The sequence below is a fragment of the Dendrobates tinctorius genome, unplaced genomic scaffold (genome assembly GCF_039654945.1).
Source record: "Dendrobates tinctorius isolate UK_male_01 unplaced genomic scaffold, ASM3965494v1 ptg000197l, whole genome shotgun sequence".
NCBI classification, from domain to species: Eukaryota; Metazoa; Chordata; class Amphibia; order Anura; family Dendrobatidae; genus Dendrobates; species Dendrobates tinctorius.
Genome location: NW_027361864.1, coordinates 946,103 through 968,448, shown reverse-complemented (window position 1 = coordinate 968,448; position 22,346 = coordinate 946,103).

The window sequence follows — 22,346 nt, the reverse complement described above, 5'->3', positions numbered from 1 at the left end:
CCTCTGTACACTGCGAGGACAATGTAGTGCTCTGAGTGAATGTACCAGCAGAAAAATCTAGTAGTGGCTGTACATCAGTGCACTCCATGTCAGATTCATCTTGGACTGGGGAATTCACGATTTGACTTGCTAACCCAGGCATGGTATGTGAAAAGAGCTCCATGGAGTAACCGGTAGTGTGGCCTGCCACATCCTTCACTTTTGGTAGGGGTGAAGGACACAAGGAAAGGTGTTGTTCCTGACCAGGAGCCTCCAATGACGACTCAGTGCTTTTATTTTTTGAAACTTCAGAAGAGGAGGTGAGAGAGCTGGGGGCTGTGTCTGCAATGTAAGCAAAAACTTGTTCCTGAAGCTCCGGCTTTAAAACTGGTTTACCTACTCCGAAAAAAGAGAGTCTGCGAGGCCTTGTGGAGCCAGACGATGACGCAGGCTCAACACCTCCTGCCTTAGGTGCTATTGTGCTTTTGCCACTACCAACAGATGCAACACCACCATCATCGGGACCGGCTGGCAACCCCCGACCACTTCCATGGCGTCTTCCACCATACTTGCTCATTTTTGTGAAAATGTACCCAAAATACCACCAGCTATATGGTACTGTAAAACAAAGTAGAAGGTGTATCTACTATTGGTGAGAATTTGAATCTCACTAGAGATTTGAGGACGCTGAACTATTGTCTCTGGCCCAGGAGAGATTACACCTCAATGTAACAGACTGAAATTGGATGGTGTATGACAAGGTGTAGGGTGTCTATAGGATTGGTGAGAATTTGAATCTCACTATAGATTTGAGGACGCTGAACTATTGTCTCAGGCCCAGTTGTTATTACACCTCAATGTAACAGGCTGAAATTGGATGGTGAATGACAAGGTGGAGGGTGTCTATAGGATTGGTGAGATTTTGAATCTCACAATAGATTTGAGGACGCTGAACTATTGTCTCAGGGCCAGTAGAGATTATGTGGCGCCCCCAGGAGTATGATTGCCACAGTGGCATTGCCTTCCTCCTAGGGAGTGTGATGTCATGCTTGGAAGCAATAAAGGGTCTCTCTGGCAGTTAACCACAACACACAACACAGTTCCATTCCAGGTCAGCAGAGGGAGCTCTGAACCAAAACTGGGGTAGGAGCTTCTCTCTGGGGGCCAGGAGGGAAGAATTAGGCGTTTGTGTGAGGAGGGCAACGTGTGTGGACGTGAGGAGAAGTGCTGGGAGATTGAGCAGAGAGTTCAGGCTCATTCCCAGCTATAGCGCATGATCTGGAGCCCAATCTCCAAGGCTGTACGGACACAGATGGTCCTGCAACAGAAACCGGAGGAATAGGAAGCTGTAAATGCTCTATTCCCACATAAGACTCGGAGGCACAACAGCGACGTGTGAGCCAGAAGAAGAAGGCTACAGCTGTCTGCCATACGAGGGAGTTCTAAAGAGAATAAACAAGTGGAACTTCAGTGTAACACAGTACAGCAAGTACCTAAAATTAAGCGCTAGGAAGGAGACTACACAACCCATCTGCCTAGAGAGATTCCTAAGTTGCTTCCAGGCTAGCCAGCTTCTGTACCATCTGTAATCTGCACCCTGGACTGCATTTGCCAAGCAAAGTAAAGGTAAAGAAACTGCACCCTGTTGTGTCCTTGCCTTCTTCCTGCAACCCCGTCAGCACAGCTACATCTCTGTGCCAGACACTGCACCCTCTTCCTCAACACCTATCCTCACTGCCCTGGGATTACTGCCCTACCTGTGGAGCGCCACAACATCATAGCTGCACCACACCATCTGTCCCAGGGAATCTGTCTCTGTTTACAGCGTCGGCTTAAAATCTCCATTGCCGAACACCACAGGTTTCGTCACGAATCATTCACTCATAAACTTTATTCCATCACTTAACCCCTTTTACATGGGCGCCCAGGGTGACGGACCGGGTCACCGCTGCTGTGACATTCCCCTTTTAGAGACCGGCCCGGTACCGAGTACCCCACAGCCCTGCGAGGTCAACCCATTTTGGCGTCACAAACAGGATTTACAGAGCCCGATGTCCCCGGGTCCTGTGTGCCAGAGACTGTGTTGTGTGCCACAGACTGTCGGTGCCATAGCCGCCATTACCCCGCTGCTTGGTGCGCGCAGGAAAGAAAAGGGACAGGCCATCGTGGGCGGAGTCAGCCGGAAAGCGCGAAAAGTGAAGTGCCGCGCGGGAAGAGGCGAGCGCGCGGGAAGTGAGAAGCCGAGGCCTGCAGTCCTGGCGTCCCCCGATCATCCAGCCTGTAGAGCGGCAGCCAGTAAGCCAGCGCAACCCAGGGCCTGGCCAAACATTAACTATGGGGGGAAGAGAATGTCTGAAGCAAGAGCAGATGCAGCAGTGGACGCCACTGCAAATCCCACAGTGCCACAAGCTGCAGGGCCCAGCGCAATTGCGGCTCCCATAGCGTCGCTGCATCCAGCAGCCAGCGCTGACTCCACAGCGCCACAATTCAAAGAGAGACTGTGCAGTTTGTTTGAGGTGTTTCCTCTGTCTGAAAACCAGAAAGTGAACATCCTTATTGGGCAGCTAACTGGTGCAGCGCAAAGGGAAGTAAATGCCTGGCAGGACACTGACTAAGAGACTGTTAAAAAGATCCTGGTTAAGCTAAGAAGCACGTTTGACACCCGTCCTGCAGCTGAAATAAAGATGACATTCTTTGGGTGTAAGCAAAGAGTGCAGGACAGTATACAGGACTACGCTCTTAACCTGCAGGAGGTGCTGCGAGCCATCAAGAAGATTGACGCCGACAGTGTGAAAGATGGAGACTGTTAAAGGAGCAATTTATTGAGGGCCTCTTATCCAGTACCCACAGAGCACAGCTGCGCATCATAGACCTACAGAACCCTGACCTAGACTTTGCAGACTTCAAAGACAGGGCTATCCGGGTGCTGCATGAACCAAATGTCAGCCGTCCAGCACCCCCTAGGCGCCCAGCGATCACATACCATCAAGAAGCAGCATCTTTCCCTCTCAGCCCGGTGGAGGCTGATGCACAGACTCTGGACAAAGACCCTTCTGCCGAACTGCATCTTCAGGTCCAGGAGCTGACCAAAAATATGGCTGCACTTGCCAAAACTGTGCAGTCCCTGCAGGTGTCATCAAAGGAGAAGATCCAGCTGGCCTCCAGTCCAGAGGATGTCCAATGGCTACGGAAGAAGAGGATCCTGCCACGCAGAGGGAGAGACAACGATTGCTATGACCTGGACGGACGTCCCATCTGTCGTCACTGCCACAAGGCAGACCACATTCCAAGGTTCTGTTATTTAAACGAGCAACCCCTGGGGCAGAGGGCCAACCCCCAAGAGTGGGACCACAAGGCCCAAGGAACTGGCGAGCCAAGTATATTGGAGGGCGACCGGTCCTCCCAGTCGTGATTGACGGCATCCCCATGAACGCTTTGCTGGACACTGGCTCTCAGGTAACAACTATGCCATACATCCTTTACAAGCGGTATTGGGCTGACTCTGAACCTACCCGCGGCCCAAGTGATGAACTCACAGTAGTTGCCAGCAATGGTCAGTCTTTGCTGCAAGTAGGAAGTAAAGAGATTACTATTAAAGTGGGGCGAGTAGCGTTAAAATCTCAAGGTCTGATAGTTGTAGACATTGATCAACGAGAATGTAATCCAATGATGACCTTAGGTACTAATGTGAAAATTGTCTTGCCGAGGTTATTGTTTTGTTGCAACAGGTGGCTGAGACTGATTGTTCCAGTGAACAACGAGTCCTGCAGAAGGAATCAAGGCCCTGATGCAAATACAGCAGGTAGAACTCTCTGGCGGAGAAATTGGCAGCGTCAGAGTGAGTGATTCTTTCCCCATTGCGATACCCCCCAGGTGTGAAATGTTAATTTGGTGTCGGGCAGCCATCGGCCTCAGAGGAAAAGATTACCAAGCATTGGTAGAGCCAGTGTACTCTGATAGCCGGCCCACTGTCCTGACAATCAGAGGGGTAGTTGATGTTCGCAAAGGGAGAGTACCTGTACGCCTCTTGAATTGTGGGGAGGAGGAGGCCACAATACCTCGGAATGCCACAGTTGCTAAGCTGCTTACTGTCAGTAACAATGCAATACGGGCAGCAGAGCCCTTGGTCTCATCCGACCAGGTGGAGGACAATGGCTCTGTAAAGCAGCTGAAGGAGTGGTGTCAGCAGCTGCATGAGGGGACTGACTCCACCCCTTCATACCAAAAGAGTGGGGCTTACCGAGTGACTCAGGAGTATGAGCGGGTATTCAGTAAACACCCTCTAGACTTTGGGAAGGCAAAAGGGGTTCAACACCATATTCCCACTGGAGATCATCCACCCATTAAAGAAAGGTACCGGCCTATACCCCCAACACAATACCAATGTGCCAAAAGTATGTTGCGGGAAATGAAGGTGGCTGGGGTGATCAGAGACAGTTGTAGCCCCTGGGCAGCTCCAATAGTCTTTGTGTAAAAGAAAGATGGTACCATGAGAATGTGTGTTGATTACAGAAAAATTAACAGCATTACACATAAGGATGCCTACCCATTACCCAGAATTGAAGAGTCATTAGCCGCACTTAAAACTGCTAACTATTTTTCCACCTTAGATCTCACTAGTGGGTACTGGCAGTTTCCCGTGGCAGAGGAAGACAAGGAGAAAACAGCATTTACTAAACCAATGGGTCTCAATGAGTTCAACTACTTGCCATTCGGGCTCTGCACCGCCCCAGGGACATTTCAACCGCTAATGGAATGCTGTCTTGGACACAAGAACTTTGAGACAGTCCTGTTGTACCTTGATGATGTGATTGTTTTCTCCAAGACTTATGAAGACCATCTGAAGCACCTGGCTGAGGTGTTCGAAGCCCTGTCCAACATTGGCCTGAAAGTGAAGTCTTCCAAATGCCACCTCCTGAAGCCCAAGGTACAGTACCTCGGTCATGTAGTGAGTGCAGAAGGTGTGGCACCGGATCCAGACAAAGTCACTGTTATCCGGGACTGGCAGAAGCCCAGCAACCTTCTTTTTAACATATTTATTAATGACCTTGTAGGGGGCACAGAGAGTAGAATTTCAATATTTGCAGATGACACTAAACTCTGCAGGGTAATCAATACAGAGGAGGACAATTTTTGTATTACAGGAGGATTTATGTAAACTAGAAGCTTGGGCTGATAAATGGCAAATGAGCTTTAATGGGGATAAATGTAAGGTCATGCACTTGGGTAGAACGAATAAGATGTAAAATTATGTGCTTAATTGTAAAACACTGGGCAAAACTGTCACTGAAAAAGACCTGGGTGTATGGGTGGATGACAAACTCACATTTAGTGGCCAGTGTCAGGCAGCTGCTGCAAAGGCAAATAAAATAATGAGATGCATTAAAAGAGGCATAGATGCTCATGAGGAGAACATAATTTTACCTCTATATAAGTCACTAGTGCGACCACACTTAGAATACTGTGTACAGTTCTGGTCTCCGGTGTATAAGAAAGACATAGCTGAACTGGAGCGGGTGCAGAGAAGAGCGACCAAGGTTATTAGGGAACTAGGGGGTTTGCAATACCAAGACAGGTTATTACACTTGGGGTTATTTAGTTTGGAGAATCGAAGGCTTAGCGGTGATCTTATTACAATGTATAAATATATGCGGGGACAGTACAAAGACCTTTTTAATGATCTTTTTACTCTTCGTCTGTGATGGGGACAAGGGAGCATCCTCTACGTCTGGAGGAAAGAAGGTTTAAGCATACTCACAGACGCGGATTCTTTACTGTAAGAGCAGTGAGACTATGGAACTCTGCCATATGATGTTGTAATGAGTGATTCCCTACTAAAATTTAAGAAGGGACTAGATGCCTTTCTTGAAAAGTATAATATTACAGGGTATATACACTAGTTTCCTTAATATTGCGTTGATTCAGGGAGCTAGTCTGATTGCCGTATGTGGAGTCGGCAAGGAATTTTTTTCCCCGATGTGAAGCTTACTGTTTGCCACATGGGTTTTTTTTGCCTTCCTCTGGATCCACATGTTAGGGCAGGTTAGGGCAGGATATGGGTTGAACTAGATGGACTTAAAGTCTCCCTTCAACCTTAATAACTATGTTACTATGTTACTATGTTACCTCCATAAAGTACGTTAATTCCTCAGGTTGGTAGGCTACTACCGAAGGTTCATCAAAGGCTTCACTGAAATAGCCATGCCTATGCAAAATCTTCTGGTGGGCCAGCCCAAGAAAGCCAGGAAGAAGAGTCCTACATTTGAATGGAATGAGGAACTGGAGAGGTCTTTCACTCGACTGAAGATGGCTTTCACAGGAGATGAAGTTCTGGCCTCCCAGATTATGACCAACCATTTGTTCTGTATACTGATGCCAGCAACGTGGGACTGGGAGCAGTACTGTCACAGGTACAGAATGGCAAAGAAAGAGTGATCTATGCCAGCAGGAAGCTTGGTCCCACTGAAAGGAACCCTGACAACTACAGTTCCTTCAAACTGGAGTTCCTTGCCATAGTCTGGGCTGTGACTGAACGAATCAAGCATTACCTAGCTTCAGCCAAGTTTACCATCTTCACGGACAACAACCCGTTGACTGACTTGGAAACTGCCAAACTAGGTGCACTGGAGCAGCGATGGATGGCCTGGCTGTCTAACTATGAATTTACCATCAAGTACCGAGCGGGGCACAAGAATGCCAATGCTGATGCACTGTCCAGAATGCCTAATCTGCCAGATGCAGGAGAAGACCCTGAGGCACTCGATGAAATAGAGTTACCTGCCTTCCACCGGCCAATTGCGGCCCAACGTGCCCAAGGAGAGAGAAACAGATGGTCTATCATGAAAGAGGCCACCCTAAATCCATTGCCTCATCATGACTGGGCAGAAACCCAGGATAGTGACCCTGCAGTCCGCCTGGTAAAGGAGCTACTGTCACAAGCTGAGTCACGTCAAGATCCAGATGCTCCTGAAGAAACCCAGCAGTTGTGGAAGGAAAGAGGCCGGCTGTTCATCTATGAGGGAAAGCTGTGCCGGAGGAGTATCAATGCCCGCACTCATGAGCTGGTCTGGCAAGTGGTAGTCCCAAAGAAGGAGGCATCAATGGTCTTGGAAGCATACCAAAAATGGAGCTGGACACTTCGGATGGAAGAAGTTGGAGGCCTTGCTCCGAGAGAGATTCTACTGGGCAGGTATGAGGAAGGCCATTGAAAATTGGTGCCGGGAGTGTGGACAATGCAACCTGCGCAGAAAGGACTGTAATAGCCAGCGAGCTCCTTTGCAGCCAATAATAACCAAACAGCCACTTGAGTTGGTAGCCCTGGACCATGTGTAGCTGATTCCAAGCCGTTCAGGCTACGTTTATGCTCTTACCATCGTTGACCACTACTCGAGATTCCTGGTAGTCGTGCCTGTCAAGGATCAAACAGTCAGGACAGCAGCCAGAGCATTCCAACAGCATTTTTGTCGACCACACGGATATCCCGAGCGAGTGATGACAGATCAAGGTCCAGCCTTTGAGGCGGAAGTGTTCAAGGAATTCTGTAACTTGTACGGTTGCAAGAAGATCATGACAACATCATATCATCCACAGACCAATGGCATGTGTGAAAAGATGAATCAGGTGGTGATCAACCTACTGAAGACCTTGCCTTTGGAAGAAAGGAATCTGTGGCCAGAGAAGTTGCCAGATCTGGTAGACCTCTAGAATCACATTCCTGTGAATTCCACCAACTGCACTCCAGCCTACCTAATGAGAGTGAGGCCTGGCAAGCTGCCTATTGATTTGGATATGGGAGTCCTGACACCTGAAGTGACATCACCAGATGCTGACTGGGATGCAGAGCGGCAGCAACAGTACCATAGAGTACAAGAGTGTGTAGAAAAGAGTCTAGCTCAGGCGAGACAAAAACAAGAAAAGAACTACAATCAACATGCACCTGCAGTTCCCTTGTCACCAGGAGAACAAGTCCTAAAGGGAAAAGGAGGATGCATAAATTGGATCACCAATGGGTAGCTGAACCCTACACCGTCTTACCACCAAACTTTGACAACACCAAAGTGTGCCTTATCAGTAAGGATGGAGGAGAAACCTCATCAGCAGTATCGAGGGATCATCTGAAACTGTGCCCTGACCAACTAAAGGACAGAATGGAGGAACAAAACAACCTTCAGCCCATAGAGGAAGGAGAAGAAAAGGTCAACACTGTACTCAGGGAATTTCCTGAAAACTGGACAAGAATGGATCAAGCCATCGTAGTTCCTGTCCTAATCTTTCCCCAGCCTAATGCAACTGAAGTAGCAGAGACTCAAGAGAACCCTGAAAATCAGGAAGTTCAGGCAGTGGATGCTACATAAGCAGTGAAACAAGAGAATTCTCACCCTGCCAGTGGTGAATCTGTCATGCCCATAGTGAGTCTAAGAGTTTGCAGACGGCTACTACCCAATTTACCAACACCAGTGCTACGTAGGTCTGTCAGTAGTACCCAAGGTATCCCACCTCTAAGGTTTCGTATATAAATAAGTTTATGTAAATGTTAATCTGTAAATATGCAACGTTTCAAGTTTTGTGCCTACAGAGACTCTGTAAGACTTTTTGGATATTTTATTTTGTTTCAATGGACAGCTGGACCACAGGGCTATGTGTGGTCAAAACTCTACTTGTAAATAGTATACCAACTTGCTCAGGAATTGGACCATGGACATTGACGCATGGACTAATCGTCATCAGGACTATTTTTGAGCTTTGGGTTTTTCTTTTTTGTGTTTTTTTTATTTTTCACTTTTAGAAATCTTGTTATATTTGTAATTGTTTATTTGTTTACATGTTTTCTCTTCAGTCCAGGAGACTGAATTGCACAAGGGGGGAATGTGGCACCCCCAGGAGTATGGTCGCCACAGTGGCATTGCCTTTCTCCTAGGGAGTGTGATGTCATGCTTGGAAGTAATAAAGCGTCTCTCTGGCAGTTAACCGCAACACACAACACAGTTCCATTCCAGGTCAGCAGAGGGAGCTCTGAACCAAAACTGGGGGAGGAGCTACTCTCTGGGGGCCAGGAGGGAAGAATTAAAAGTTTGTCTGAGGAGGGCAACATGTGTGGACGTGAGGAGAAGTGCTGGGAGATTGAGCAGAGAGTTCAGGCTCATTCCCAGCTATAGCGCATGATCTGGAGCCCGGTCTCCAAGGCTGAACGGGCACTGATGGTCCTGCAACAGAAACCGGAGGAATAGGAAGCTGTAAATGCTCTATTCCCACATAAGACTCGGAGGCACAACAGCAATGTGTGAGCCAGAAGAGGAAGGCTACAGCTGTCTGCCAAACAAGGGAGTCCTAAAGAGAATAGGCAAGTGGAACTTCAGTGTAACACAGTACTGCAAGTACCTAAAACTAAGCGCTAGGAAGAAGACTACACAACCAATCTGCCTAGAGAGATTCCTAAGTTGCTTCCAGGCTAGCCAGCTTCTGTACCAACTGTAATCTGGACCCTGGACTGCATTTGCCAAGCAAAGTAAAGGTAAAGAAACTGCACCCTGTTGTGTCCTTGCCTTCTTCCTGCAACCCCGTCAGCACAGCTACATCTCTGTTCCAGACACTGCACCCTCTTCCTCAACACCTATCCTCACTGCCCTGGGATTACTGCCCTACCTGTGGAGCGCCACAACATCATAGCTGCACCACACCACACACCATCTGTCCCAGGGGATCTGTCTGCAGCATCGGCTTAACATCTCCATTGCCGATCACCACAGGTGGCGTCACGAATCATTCACTCATAAACTTTATTCCATCACTTAACCCCTTTTACATGGGCGGCCAGGGCCACCGACCGGGTCACCGCTGCTGTGAGATTCCCCTTTGAGAGACCGGCCCGGTACCGAGTACCCCACATCCCTGGGAGGGCGACCCATTTACACCTCAATGTAACAGGCTGAAATTGGATGGTGAATGACAAGGTGGAGAGTGTCTATAGGATTGGTGAGATTTTGAATTTCACTATAGATTTGAGGACGCAGAACTATTGTCTCTGGCCCAGGAGAGATTACACCTCAATGTAACAGACTGAAAAAGGATGGTGTATGACAAGGTGTAGGGTTTCTATAGGATTGGTGACAATTTGAATCTCACTATAGATTTGAGGACGCTGAACTATTGTCTCTGGCCCAGGAGAGATTACACCTCAATGTAACAGACTGAAATTGGATGGTGTATGACAAGGTGGAGGGTGTCTATAGGATTGGTGAGAATTTGAATCTCACTATAGATTTGAGGACGCTGAACTATTGTCTCTGGCACAGGAGAGATTACACCTCAATGTAACAGACTGAAATTGGATGGTGTATGACAGGGTGGAGGGTGTCTATAGGATTGGTGAGAATTTGAATCTCACTAGAGATTTGAGGACGCTGAACTATTGTCTCAGGCCCAGTAGAGATTACACCTCAATGTAACAGGCTGAAATTGGATGGTGTATGACAAGGTGGAGGGTATCTACAGGATTGGTGAGAATTTGGATCTCACTAGAGATTTGAGGACGCTGAACTATTGTCTCTGGCCCAGGAGAGATTACACCTCAATGTAACAGACTGAAATTGGATGGTGTATGACAGGGTGGAGGGTGTCTATAGGATTGGTGAGAATTTGAATCTCACTATAGATTTGAGGATGCAGAACTATTGTCTCAGGCCCAGGAGAGATTACACCTCAATGTAACAGGCTGAAATTGGATGGTGTATGACAAGGTGGAGGGTATCTACAGGATTGGTGAGAATTTGGATCTCACTAGAGATTTGAGGACGCTGACAATGATGCTCTCAGTCCAAGTATGGACGCAGGCAGCCTAATAAGCAGGACTGCTGCACACACAAAAGGGTGGAAAAATGAACCCTTGGTAACTGTGCAGAAAAGAGGAAGAAAAGTATTTTTGCTTTAAAAAAAGCAGTATGCACAGCAGTGTGCAAACAGCAATGCAGCTATCAGGGAGCCTTATAAGACAGCCTAATAACCAACAGAGCTGATGCACAAAAATAGTCACTGTCACTGCACACAAAGTGTTGTGTTGTAAGTGGAAATCGCTAACAGCAGAAGCAGTTCTTTGGTTCTTCTTCCCTGCCTAACGCTCTCCCTACATAATCAGCAGCAGCTCTCCCTATGCTAAGATCGGCATAAGTAAGATGGTGGTCGGCGTTCACGCCCTTTTATAGCCCCTGTGCTGCCACACAAAGCCAGCCAATCACTTTTATGCCCTTCTCAAAGATGGTGGTGACCGATGCCTATGTCATCACGTTGCCCACAGTGTGCGTCCTCCATCATTGGCTGAAAAAGGGAGCTGGAAGCATCTTTTGAAACACGACTTTGGCGCTCTGGTCGCCGACCTCGTGGCCGACCTCACGCTATGGTCGGGTGTCGTTTCATGAAACTCGACTTCAGCGAAAGACGACAACTTTTGAATATGACAGACCCGTTTCGCTCAACTCTAGTCACAACTTACATAGATGCAGCTGCAATTAGATTTTAAGGAGTGCGGATGTTTTGATCATGTGGCATATGATGCCTTTATACTGAAAACATTTGTGATCATACCGCTATGTACTGTATATAAAATTTGCAGTGTCTTTTTTTTATGTAGTAAATGCTCTGTGTGCACCAAAAATCTTTGTATCTAGTATTTTGGAGAGATTTCCTTGTTACATATTGTTGAAAGTATACAAATAAATGATTGATTTTATGGATTAATTTATTTGCCTATTGCCTTTTTTGTCTGCACGAATTTGTGGCAGAAGTTGTTATACAGTATTGATCTAAGGTGGCTATTATTGTCTTTTGGGACTATTTTGTTATGTATAAAATTGTTTATTGTTGTTTGTTAATTTAATAAAAGGCTGCTGTGGCCATAAAAATTCCAAAGAAATTACCGGTCTCTGTGTTTTAGTGAGCGGCGTATTTGGGTTTATACAGGTGGGGTGGTGTCGGGTGCTAAGAAGCGCCTGTCTCCCCTCAGGAAAACAACTTGACAATACCAACGTCAAGGAAAAAATGGCAATTCTGCTAATGTTTTCTATTATGTGACTGTACGGCCCCCTTCACCTAACCATGTTTTTCATGGATGTCGTGTGAACCCTATTTAACCTACGGTGCTGCATTCATGTCCATGAGGTTTGTTTAAACATGCCGTACATGTGCCATCCGTGTTTAACATGGAAAGTATGTGAGAAGCTTTGTAATTTCATTTCCAGTATCCATACAGGAAAAACACGGATGGCACATGGACAACACACTGATTGAAAACACTGGTGACACCGATATCGAGGTAACACGTACAGGGGGCCTAACAGTGTTGTTGGTGGAATATTTCAGGATTGGTGGCCCCACTTTGAATTTTGCCAAGGGCCTCAATTTATCTAAAACCGGCCCTGCAGGTACAAACCCTGAACATTACAGTTCGGGTTCACTCATCCCTAGATATTACATCAAGCCCTCAGTTATGTTTGGATGTTCTGAATACGGTAGTTTGTGGTTTGGACGGTGATGTATTTTAATTTCAATGCTCTCAGTTTTTCTCATTTTTCCACAACTGGTAATTTGTTTGAAACCCAACTCTAGTGTTTGACACGGTGTCAAAGGGCAGCAGGAAGCCCAAACAAAACTTCAGCAATCAGCACTATAATGGTGACTGTCAACCAGGCTTCTGCGAGTATGTAATAGAATAGGGTTTTGCCTAATGTAATAGTTTATTGTCTTTTATCAAGTGAACTAATACGTAAACTTTATTAGTACGTATGAAACCTAATTCATCTGTTAGAAGGATTTACAGCAGAGCAGACTGGCCAACACAAATAGAAGTGTGGCCTCATTACAGGAGGACCTGCTGTGAGAAATTTGTTTGGGAATCTGTCCACCCCCCCTAACTGGTTATATGGCTATGGTGCCCTCTGAAAGGTAATGTCATCCATTCCTTCACTGATGCAATCTGTTGCTCTCAGACTGTAAAATCACTGTTTTAATTCGTATACAAATGCGGCTTAAGTGCTTTCGGTTGGATCAGTGCACTTCCAATGCTTCTGTCTCAACAACTTTATTTCTCGTCGAGCCCCACCTTCAAGTATATTGCTATAGATGAATTCTTACAGGCGCAAACTCTTTTAAAAGGAATCTTTCAGCAAGATTTCACAATTCAAACTATTTATATGTGCACGTAGCATAGTAACATACAGTCATGGCCAAAAGTATTGACACCCCTGCAATCCTGTCAGATAATATTCAGTTTCTTCCTGAAAATGATTGCAAACACAAATTCTTTGGTATTATTATCTTCATTTAATTTGTCTTAAATGAAAAAACGCAAAAGAGAATGAAGCAAAAAGCAAAACATTGATCATTTCACACAAAACTCCAAAAATGGGCCGGACAAAAGTATTGGCACCCTCAGCCTAATACTTGGTTCCACAACCTTTAGCCAAAATAACTGCGACCAACCGCTTCCGGTAACCATCAATGAGTTTCTTACAATGCTCTGCTGGAATTTTAGACCATTCTTCTTTGGCAAACTACTCCAGGTCCCTGATATTTGAAGGGTGCCTTCTCCAAACTGCCATTTTTAGATCTCTCCACAGATGTTCTATGGGATTCAGGTCTGGACTCATTGCTGGCCACCTTAGAAGTCTCCAGTGCTTTCTCTCAAACCATTTTCTAGTGCTTTTTGAAGTGTGTTTTGGGTTATTGTCCTGCTGGAAGACCCATGACCTCTGAGGTAGACCCAGCTTTCTCACACTGGGCCCTAAATTATGCTGCAAAATTTGTTGGTAGTCTTCTGACTTCATAATGCCATTCACACGGTCAAGCAGTCCAGTGCCAGAGGCAGCAAAGCAACCCCAAAACATCAGGGAATCTCCGCCATGTTTGACTGTAGGGACCATGTACTTTTCTTTGAATGCCTCTTTTTTCTCCTGTAAACTCTATGTTTATGCTTTTGCCCTAAAAGCTCTACTTTTGTCTCATCTGACCAAAGAACATTCTTCCAAAATGTTTTAGGCTTTTTCAGGTAAGTTTTGGCAAACTCCAGCCTGGCTTTTTTATGTCTCGGGGTAAGAAGTGGAGTCTTCCTGGGTCTCCTACCATACAGTCCCTTTTCATTCAGATGCCGACGGATAGTACGGGTTGACACCGTTGTACCCTCGGACTGCAGGGCAGCTTGAACTTGTTTGGATGTTAGTGGAGGTTCTTTATCCAACATCCGCACAATCTTGCGTTGAAATCTCTTGTCAATTTTTCTTTTCCGGCCACATCTAGGGAGGTTAGCCACAGTGCCATGGGCTTTAAACTTCTTGATGACACTGCGCACGGTAGACACAGGAACACTCAGGTCTTTGGAGATGGACTTGTAGCCTTGAGATTGCTCATGCTTCCTCACAATTTGGTTTCTCAAGTCCTCAGACAGTTCTTTGGTCTTCTTTCTTTTCTCCATGCTCAATGTGGTACACACAAGGACACAGGACAGAGGTTGAGTCAACTTTAATCCATGTCAACTGGCTGCAAGTGTGATTTAGTTATTGCCAACACCTGTTAGGTGCCACAGGTAAGTTATAGGTGCTGTTAATTACACAAATTAGAGAAGCATCACATGATTTTTCGAACAGTGCCAATACTTTTGTCCACCCTCTTTGTTATGTTTGGTGTGGAATTATATCCAATTTGGCTTTAGGACAATTCTTTTTGTGTTTTTTCATTTAAGACAAATTAAATGAAGATAATAATACCAAAGAATTTGTGTTTGCAATCATTTTCAGGAAGAAACTGAGTATTATCTGACAGAATTGCAGGGGTGTCAATACTTTTGGCCATGACTGTAGTTATTAAGATTGAAGGGAGATTTTAAGTCCATCTGGGTCGCCCTCCCAGGGCTGTGGGGTACTCGGTACCGGGCCGGTGTCAGTGGGATGTGTCACAGCGGCTGTGACCTGGACCGTGGCCCTGGGCGCCCAAGTAATAGGAAGATGTGAATGGTGAAATATAGTTAAATGAATATTTCGTGATGCCACCTGTGGTGTTCGGCAAGGGAGGTGTTAAGCCGACGCTGCATGCAGATCCTCCGGGACAGATGGTGTGGTGCAGCAATGATGGCATAGCCCTCCATAGGCAGGGCTGTTGTCCCAGGACAGTGCAGATGTGGAGACACTTAGGTGATGTAGTGTCTGGCGCAGGGGATGTAGCAGTGTCAGGCAGACGGACGTAGGAAGGAATGGAGGACACCGGGGCATGTAGTTCCGAAGGTTTACTCACAGTCTGTAGTGCCTGCTTCTGTGCAGTGTCCTCCGGGTCAGGGACTCAGTCAACCTCCAGGCAAGATGGAAAGCTCCCTTCCACGCTCCGCCAACTTATGTGTTTTCCTGAACGTCTCCTCTATAGCACCTTTAAGTGAGAATATCTCCAGTACCGTGTTACACTGGAGTTCCTCCTGACAGATGTTCCCAAGAACTCTACTTGCACGGCAGACAGCTGTAGCCTGCTTCGGGGACTCTCTACTCCTGAGTCCCGGCTCTCTATCCATATTGCTGTTGTGCCCTCAAGTCTTAGATGGGAGTAGTGCATTTACAGCCCACTACTCCACCGGTGTCTGCTGCAGAACCATTAGTGTTCATACAACCTCGGGGACCGGGCCCTGGCCTTGCGCTTAGAACTTCTAGGCAGGGTTCTTACTCTAACCCACGTCCTCTGTGTTCTCTTTTACTCCTACGTTCTGTACTTGTCCTTTCCCTTCTATGGAAGCTCAGGCTTCAGGTCAACTTCCTTCTCCTTCTTTCCTTTCCTTTCCCGTGCCAGCTGGCTCAGGTCACTGAGGCAGCTGCAGCACTCCTTCCTCCATCCCTTCTTCCAGGGATCCCCACTCCTCCCGAGTGGCTTCCTTCCTCACTGACCTCCTGTCAGACTGACTCGTCATCCTAAACCATCCCGCTCATATATATATTCTGAACTCCACCCACCTCCCAGCACATCTAGTGTTCCAAGCCGGGAACCACCAAAGGTGCTCTGCTTCTCTCTAAGCAAGGAGCCGCAATGTGGTTGTGCTGAACTACTCTATTGTGTGGGGTGCGAGTGTTGGAGCATGGTCAGGAGCCTCCAACTTACCCGGATGGTGGGGTACCACACCTTAGGAGAAGGTGCAGTACCTCTGTGGCGACCGAGCCTCAGGGGCACCACACATCTAGTTCAACCCATATCCTGTCTTAACCTGCCCTAACATATTGATCCAGAGGAAGGCAAAAAAAAAACCCATCTGGCAAACAGTAAGCTTCACATTGGGGAAAAAAATTCCTTCCCGACTCCACATACAGCAATCAGACTAGCTCCCTGGATCAACGCAATATTAAGGAAACTAGTGTATATACCCTGTAATATTATACTTTTCAAGAAAGGCATCCAGTCCCTTCTTAAATTTTAGTAGGGAATCACTCATTACAACATCATATGGCAGAGAGTTCCATAGTTTCACTGCTCTTACAGTAAAGAATCCGCGTCTGTGAGTATGCTTAAACCTTCTTTCCTCCAGACGTAGATGATGATGCCCCCTTGTCCTCGTCACAGGTCTAAGAGTAAAAAGATCATTAGAAAGGTCTTTGTATTGTCCCCACATATATTTATACATTGTAATAAGATCACCCCTAAGCCTTCGATTCTCCAAACTAAATAGCCTCAAGTGTAATAACCTGTCTTGGTATTGCAGACCCTCTATTTCCCTAATAACTTGGTCGCTCTTCTCTGCACCCGCTCCAGTTCAGCTATGTCTTTCTTATACACCGGAGACCAGAACTGTACACAGAATTCTAAGTGTGGTCGCACTAGTGACTGATATAGAGGTAAAATTATGTTCTCCTCATGAGCATCTATGCCTCTTTTAATGCATCCCATTATTTTATTTGCCTTTGCAGCAGCTGCCTGACACTGGCCACTAAATGTGAGTTTGTCGTCCACCCATACACCCAGGTCTTTTTCAGTGACGGTTTTACCCAGTGTTTTACAATTAAGCACATAATTATACATCTTGTTCGTTCTACCCAAGTGCATGACCTTACATTTATCCCCATTAAAGCTCATTTGTCATTTATCAGCCCATCTTCTAGTTTACATAAATCCTCCTGTAATATAAAATTGTCCTCCTCTGTATGTGGCTCTTTCAAAGACAAGTACAGCAATACCTTTAAATGACCAGTCCATTCTTCTGTTATTGAGAAATCAGCCATTGAATTGATATACAGAAGAGCCTGAAGAACTATTTATAGATCTGCATCCTCTGTCACTCCAGCTCTATTCCCCACCCAGCACTGCTTCCCAATGCTTGACTGACCACTAGTGTTGAGCATTCCGATACTGCAAATATCGGGTATCGGCCGATATTCGACATATCGGAATTCCGATATTGAGTTCCGATACTTTTTGCATATCGAATACCAGAATCGGAAGTTCCCATAATGCTATGAGCCAGTTTGATTTGATTCAGCCAATGAGGAATCCAAAGAAGTGTGGGCACATCCTGTTAGGCATGTAGGCATGTTAACTAATGGCATGGCTGTGATTGGCTGCGAGCAGACCACCCAGCTGCTCCTCCCCCAGACACACACTGAACAGTGATCTATGGAAAGTGAAACTAGTGAGGGAAGAGGAAACAACAAGTTCTCATTTCAATGCCAGAACACACCCCCCTGGACGTTTATCTTAGAAGCAAGAGATGATATCTTGGAAACCGTGCAGACTAGCCACAGAAGGTAAATTACTTATTGTCAACATTCTGCAGCCCAGATATGCACTGAGATTATGTGAAAAGCCCGGACAACCTGTTCTGTTATGTATTTCCGCCAAGTTGAATCGCCCGCCAGGGCTGGTGGGGTACTCGGTACCGGGCCCGTTGGTTTCAATGGGAGATGTCACGGTAGCTGTGACCCAGTCCGTGGCCCTGAGCATCCATTGTAAAAGGGAAATGTTGAACATGTGGATGATGATTAAAGTTTATGAGTGAATGATTCGTGACGTCACCTGTGGTGTTCGGCATTGAAGATGTTAAGCCGACGCTGCAGACAGATCCTCTGGGACAGATAGTGTGGTGCAGCAATGATGTTGTGGCCCTCCACAGGTAGGGCTGTAGTCCCAGGGCAGTGTAGATGGAGAGGTAGTGAAGAGATGTAGATGGTGCAGTGCCAGGCACAGAGATGTAGCAGTGCTGAGTGTGTTGGTGCAGGAATAACTGGAGGACACCAGGGCATGTAGTTCTAAAGCTTTACTCACAGTCTGTTGTGCATACAGGTGCCTGCCTCGATGCTGTGTCCTCCGGGTCAGGGGCTCAGTCAACCTCCAAGCTAGATGAAGCACTCCATTCCAACACTCCGCCAACATGTGCCTTTTCTGAACATCTCCCTCTATTGCTACACAACCCCTTTAACATAGTCAATATCTTTGTAACTCTGAACGTCTTAAAAAAAAAATTAATTCCTGCTATTCCATTTGATTGGGCTAAACCTCTAATCCTTTAATGTCTCCTCCACTTCCCTCAATACATTCTACATTATTCTTAGTTGTTTTCCTTCATATAGAATTAACCTATAAGGAAAGAAAGGGTTTATTTTAATTCCGATATTTCTGTCCCATTGACTTGCATTGGTTTCCAGTATCGGAATCGGCGATATCCGATACTTTTTGGGTATCGGTCCGATACTTTTTGGGTATCGGTCCGATCCAATCCGATTTGATATTTCCTGATATCGGAAGGTATCACGCAACACTACTGACCACTAGTGATGAGCAAATATACTTGTTGCACGGGTTTTGCCGAGCATGCTCGGGTGATCTCCGAGTATTTGGATGTGCTCAGAGTTTTATTTTCTGTCGCTGTAGCTGCATGATTTGCGGCTGCTAGACAGCCTGAATACATGTGGAGATTGCCTGTTTGTTAGGAATCCCCACATATATATGTATTCAGGCTGTCTAGCAGCCACAATTCATGAAGCTACGGCGACAGAAACTAAATCTCTGAGCACATCCAAATACTCATCGATCACCCGAGCATGCTCGGGAAATCTCGAGTAGTGAGTATACTCGACCATCACTACTGACCACTTTTTTGCTGTTACTTCAGGCAAAGAAATAGTCAGTCAAGCAGGAGGAGGCGGCACTGGGAAGAGAATAGAGCTGGATTGACATAGGTTTCAGATCTACAAATAGTCCTTTAGCCTCATTTACATATCAATACAAACACTGATGTCTCAGTAACAGAGGAACAAACTGACCATGTAAAGGTATTGCTTATCTTGTCTTGCTGAACTTGTGAATCATAGTTCTTTTTCTAAAATGTCACTGCACTTTTCCCATTTCATAATATGTTAAAATGAATGGTGTCTTTCAAAACCAAGACTCTTCTCACAAAAAAATCTAGACAGAAAAACTCTAAAAATTATGGATCTTAGAAGAAGGAAAATAAAACAAAAGCGTAAAAACTTTAAAAAATTGGCTATGGAAGTATGGATTAAAGGATGTGCCTCTGATGATGCACTAATGCAGTCATCCAATACAGGGCAAAAGTGGATGGTTGACCAAAGAATGGATCATCTTGTCCTTTTCCACAGTAGACTACAGAGGATAGACTGGATTGGTTCACATCATTTCATTATTTTTTAACCCATTTGCTGCTTCAATAAACTTTAAGGGAGCAGAACACATTGATATTTGAATAGTGAGCCAGAGAAATGATCGTAAAACATTTCATTGACTGTAAATGCGTATTGTCTGCAGCCTACGCTATCATCACCAGGGTGATTGGAGTATGTTGCCGTATTTTTTTTATCTATGTACCCACAATCGGAGAAAAAAATGTATTAAATATGTTTTTACTGAATCCATAACATTTTGTTGTAATGGTTTAACTGGCAGCGCTTGAATTATTAGTGGTTTGTTTCCTGTCCTCTAATGCTCTGAAGAACATTACTATTATTATCGGTCATCTGGAGGCTTCCGTCTCCAAAGAGTCTGAACTCTGGTACTGTAACTTTTACTGTTAAATTTTATCCTGATATTTTATCAAGAGAAAAAGTCCTGAAATGTTTCCAAGAACACAGTGTGATATAGAAGAGGAAACCGCAAGGACAGTGAAGTTCCCGTGTGGGAAATCAACTTTGTTTGCTACAGCAGTGACAACCAAGCTCAGGCTATACATGTGTGGTAACCTTTATTACATAGTGTCCTCTCTTGTTACATACAGCACCATTCCTTAGATATTGGATTTTCTTGTTATTTTTGATATTTATAGCACTGTCTTAATTACATAGCGTCCCATCTTGGGCTCTATGCAATAAAGAGGGCAATGTGATTAATAAAAATAGTGAGCATACGCTATGTAAGAGACTGTGCTATATATAACAAGATACAATAGCATGTAATAATGAGACAGCACTGTACATAACAGAGGACGCTACGTAATAAGGGACCACCCCATACATAACTAGAGAGGAAGATATGTAATAAGGAATGCCCTTCCAGTAATAATGTCCCACATACAGGGCCCATTCCTGGGATAAGGTCTCTCAACATGGCCTCCTTCTTGGTATAATAGCCCTCATCCCGGTCTCCTTCCTAGTATAATGTACCCCATCCTGGTCCCCTTCCTGGAATAATGTCCCTTTTTTGTATAATGTGCCTCATCCTGGTTTCCTTCATAGTATATTGTTCCCCATCCTGGTCCCCTTCTTAATATAATTTGCCCCATCCTGGTATAATGTCTCCTATTCTGGTATAATGTGCCCCATTCTGATCCTCTTCCTGGTAAAATAAGCAACATTCTGGTTATCTTTCCTGATAATGTTCCCAATCCTGGTCCCTATTCTGGTATAATGTCCTCCAACCTGGCATAATGTCCCCCGTCCAGGTATAATATTTGCCATCTTGGTATACAGTCCCTCATTTTGTTATGTGTCCCATCCTGGTCCCCTTCATTTGATAATGTGCCTTATCCTGGGATAATGTAACCCACCCTGGAATAATGTGCCCCATCATGATCCTGTGCCTGTTATAATGTGTCTCATCCTGGTTCATTTCCTGGTATAATGCGCCCCATCCTGGTGCATTTTTTGGTATACTGTGCCCAATCCTGGTATAATGTGCCCATCCTGATTGATTTCCTGGTATGCTGTGCCCCATCCTGGTATATAGTGCACCGTCCTGGTCCATTTCCTGGTATACTGTGTCCCATCTTGATCCATTTCCTGGTATACTGTGTCCCGTACTGATATCATGTTCCACATGTGTGTATACTGTGCCCTGTCATTGTCTATTTCCTTGTATACTGTGCATCATCCTTGTATACTGTACCCTACCGTCATGTATTTCCTGGTATACTATGCCCCATCCTGATATAGTGTTTTTTGTTTGTCTAGGTCTTAGTGTTTTTCACCTCCCTTTTATTTGAATCTTAGGGTATGTGCACACGCTGCGGATTCCGCTGCGTTTCCGGAGCGGTTTTGGCCGCTGCGGACCCGCAGCAGTTTTAGCGGCGGTGTACAGTACCATTCAAATGAATGGTAACAAAAAAACGCTGTGTAGACGTTGCGGAAAAATCCGCGCGGATTTGCTGCGGTTTTGAAACCGCAGAAAGAAGTGACATGTCAATTCTTTCTGCGGAATCCGCAGCGGGTTCCTATCTCCACCATTGTGGAGATGGTGAATCCGCAGGACCAAACCGCAGGCAAAACCGCAGATAATCTGCAGGTCTTTTGACCTGCGGTTTTTGCAAAATCCGTGCTGATTAATCCGCAGCGGATTCCGCAGCATCTGCACACACCCTTTTTCTTTTTTTAATTTTCACCTTTCTTAAAGTCTATTTTTTATATTTTACGTGTTTCCGGTTTTTATAATTTTGTATGGTCGCTATTGTGCGCAGAATTTAGTGATTTCCAGATGTTTTTGCCATTGTTTTGACTCTTCAAAAAGCCACAAGCCCTCCATTACTCCACCCACCCCCAAAACCCTTAAATGATTTTATGTATGTCTTTAAGTTTCTGACATTTTAGTGCATTATTAAGCTAAAAAGTTGAGAAACAAGTGAAAAGCAAAAATAAATAGCAATTTTAATTTTTGCTCAAAAATTCCTGAACTGCCTGAAACATTTTTTATTAAGTTACAGTTGTGGCCAAAAATATTGACATCCCTGCAATTTTGTCAGATAATACTCAGTTTCTTCCTGAAAATGATTGCAAACACAAATTCTTTGGTATTATTATCTTCATTTAAATTGTCTTAAATGAAAAAAACCAAAAAGAATTGTCCTAAAGCCAAATTGGATATAATTCCACACCAAACATAAAAAAGAGGGTGGACAAAAGTATTGGCACTGTTCA